Source organism: Malus sylvestris, chromosome 3 (assembly GCF_916048215.2).
Source record: "Malus sylvestris chromosome 3, drMalSylv7.2, whole genome shotgun sequence".
Lineage (NCBI taxonomy): Eukaryota > Viridiplantae > Streptophyta > Magnoliopsida > Rosales > Rosaceae > Malus > Malus sylvestris.
Window position 1 is genome coordinate 17779176 of NC_062262.1, and position 3545 is coordinate 17782720.

The 3545-nt window shown below is 40.4% G+C and overlaps 1 long non-coding RNA gene across 1 annotated transcript in view; it reads left to right on the forward strand.

Annotated features, from left to right (window-relative positions):
• Positions 1–682: 682 nt before the first annotated feature.
• Positions 683–3545, forward strand: part of LOC126614223 (uncharacterized) — an 11397-nt gene continuing 8534 nt past the window's right edge. Inside the window, exon 1 of the long non-coding RNA XR_007620313.1 lies at positions 683–981. This is a non-coding gene — a long non-coding RNA (uncharacterized LOC126614223). The remainder of the gene's footprint in view (positions 982–3545) is intronic.

Genomic DNA, 3545 nt, shown 5'->3' on the forward strand with positions numbered 1-3545 from the left:
TTTTGGAGCAAAATGGAGCTTGGAATGCATGTCACATATTTGGGCCAAAGTGGATGGACGAATTTGAGAACTAAAGAGGCCAAGAATGTGAAGAATTATGGTCCAAAAGATGAAGAACTCAGCCCAAAAATTTGTCACCCCAACTTGCCTTCATTGCCATGCAAAACAACATAGAATTCCCTTTGGATTCCCATGCCATGCTTGATCACTCTTGTCCCCTACATAATTTATGATTTCACGCTTCAATTCATCTAATTATTACACTTAATTGCTTGATACCTCTTGTTCCCTTCACCCACAAAATTTTATACAACTTTCACAACCATAACATGCACCAATTGATGCTCCATCATTCACATTTGGAATCCCATGCCTTGTGTACCACATGTTGCTGCACCTTTGACCCATTTATTGACACATTTTCACCTCCCTTTCCATCTCTATGCAATGTACACAATCATTCATGCCCCCTAGCTACAAGACCACTCCATTTTACCCTTCACACTTTGCATCATCACTTCATTTTCACCCTTGGACCATTGCACACCACATACACTCTTTGCCGTGCATTCTCCCTAGCCTAACCTGATTCTCTAAGGTTTTTGGGGCCTATATATACATGTTTACACCCCTATGCAAAGGGTTCACACTCTCATATTCATCATTCATCACAGAAAATTCGTCCATACAGCCTCTAGGTAGCAAAACACCCCAAAAACACCATTCTAGTGCCTAGAAAACATAACAGCCACTCCACCTTCTTCCACCCTCTTTGCCTAGTTCTCCACCACCCTCCAACCCTCAAACACTCCTCCACACTTACCCTAAACCTTTCCATACCATTCCCCATCCATTCTACACCATAAAAACCACCCAAAACCGTCCAAAACCTCTAGTGCCGCTGCTTGCAAGGAAGGAAAGAGAAGGAACATCTTGTGCCGTGCCTATGCCCAAGCCTTGGGAGTGTTGGAGCGTTTCTAGGTGTTTTCTATCTTTGTTTTTAATGTCTAAATTTATGCATCTTTGCTTTGTAAGTATGAGGAACTAAACCCCTCTTAGTTAGGAGGTGATTCGAAACTATGTTCATGCTCGCAATATGATTTGATTACATCCAGTTGTGATTCATAAGTTGTGAATTCAATTTACTTATCCGTTCGTATAAAAACTGATTTGTGTATGTTGGTTGAGAGTGCACGCTTAATTTTCATGCATGAATTTGACGCTAGAATATAAGGGAGTTTCACCTAATCGTTATGAACTTATATTCACAAGTAGTGAAGGTTGCTAGTCACAATCACGTTAAGTAAATTCTTGGCATAAGTTTCATGCAAATCATAGTAACGAGTGCCTCGTCAATGCTTATGTTTTTCATAGAACTTAATGATTCTTGCTTGTATCTCTATTATGCAATTCATGTAGGGAACTTGTAGGGAATGTTTTGGGTTGTCGTATGCAATCATCCAACCTAATAACTTGTGGAAAAACTGAGGGTTAATTAGTGCAATTCACGGTTAATTTGGGGCGTTGAGTATTCATAGTTTATCGAAAAGCAACTGGAAATCGTTTTGTATGCAAGTGTGACATGTGTGGAGAAGAACCTCCTAGCTAGCCTTCCATCCATAAGTTTCATTCAAATTCATTTACCATCTGTTTTGTTTTACAAAGTTTGTTTTGTTTTCAAATTCGTCAAGAACCAATCTCCCATTTATTTCAAAGTGTTAGATTAGTTAGTAATCACTTTAGTTTGTGTTTTTAAGTGTCTTGAGTCAAGTCATAACCCAATTTTGTCCAATTTAGTGTTAGGTGTTCAAAACTGCCCAGAAAGTGTTTTTAAGGCAGTTTTGAGTGTTTATTTGCTGTTTTGAATCTTTTTGTTTATCTTAGTATTTTAAAGTATAGTTTTGCATTCTTTGAGTCTAGTTTAGCGTTTTAAACTTTGTTTTTACGTTTTCAAGTCAGTTTTCAAGTGATTTAGCAATCCCTCCTAATCCCCGGCCTAGAACGATCCCTACTTACATACTTTACTACATTTGATAAAAAGAGGGTTTAATTTGTGTGCTTATATATTTCGCATCAATTTTTTGGCGCCGTTGCCGAGGATTAGCAACTTTGCTAATCTCTTGGATTGTTTTCTTTCGAATTATTGTATTTTGTTTAAGTTTCTGTTTAAGTTGCTGATTTGTTTTGTTTTCTTTGTTTTTAGGTACTAGTTTATGACCCGTAGCTCACAACCTGTTCGTGAGCATATCTCCAACTTTGACGGTGATTTTGAGAGGACTTTGAGAAGGAAAAAGAAATTGCAAGAGTCTAATCCTCCTAGTCCCGAGCCTGAATTAGAAGAGCAAGAAGTTGAGGTTGAAGAGAAGCCCACGGCACAAGTGGGTGGAGAAGAGCAAGGTATAGCCATGGACAACTGTACGCTCAAGGAGCTTGCCGCCTCGGGTTTGGATAATGCCGCACCATTGTGTGTCCAATATCCCATGGCTGCTCAAGGTAAAACTGAAGAGTTCGAGTTAAAGTCAAGTTTTCTCCACCACATTCAAAAGTTCCATGGGCTGTCCATGGAGGATCCGAACAAACATTTGAAAGAATTTGAAGTGGTGTGCTCAAGTATGACTCCGGTTACCGTTGACGGAAGTATTTTAAAGATGAAGGCTTTTCCATTCTCTTTAATGGACAAAGCCAAGGATTGGTTATACGAGTTGGCTCCCGGTACAGTTACATCTTGGGAGAGTATGAAGAGGGCGTTTCTGGAGAAGTTTTTCCCAACTTCTCGCATCATTCTTCTTCGTAAAAAAATAAGTGGAATTCAACAAGATGAAGGTGAGTCTTTTCCTACATATGATGAACGATTTAAATCACTTGTTGCTTCTTGTCCACAGCATCAGATGAAGGAGGAATTGCTTTTACAATACTTCTACGAAGGGCTCCTACCACTAGAACGTCAAATGCTCGATGCCTCGGCGGGTGGAGCATTGGTAGACAAAACGCCCATGGCTGCAAAAATCTTGATTGCTAATCGAGCATTGAACGCTCAACAATACGAGGGTGTAGGCCAAAGAGGACCCCCACAGCAACAAGTGCATGAGGTAAGTTCCACTTCCAATATTCAATCTCAGTTAGCTAATCTTACTTCTCTTGTTTCACAGATGGCCGAGGGAATGAAGATTCAAGGACCCATGGTGTGTGGCGTATGTTCTATCCAAGGACATGCATCCGAAAAGTGTCCTCAACTCATTGAAAATGGTGGATGGGAGAGCGCTAATGCCATTGGGTTTCAAAGCCAAAATCAGCCAAGACATGATCCATATTCCAACACGTATAATCCGGGGTGGAGAGACCATCCAAACTTCAAATGGAGAGAGCCACAACAAGCCCAACCACAAGGAGGCTTTAGGCAACAACCCCCGGGCTTCTACAACATACCATACGCACCCCCTCAAGTCCAACCACAATCTGCCCCAAATAATTCAGGTAATGCTTTGGATAATGATACACTTGTTAAGTTACTAACCACTTTGACTAATGGGCAGGAAAATCAAAAC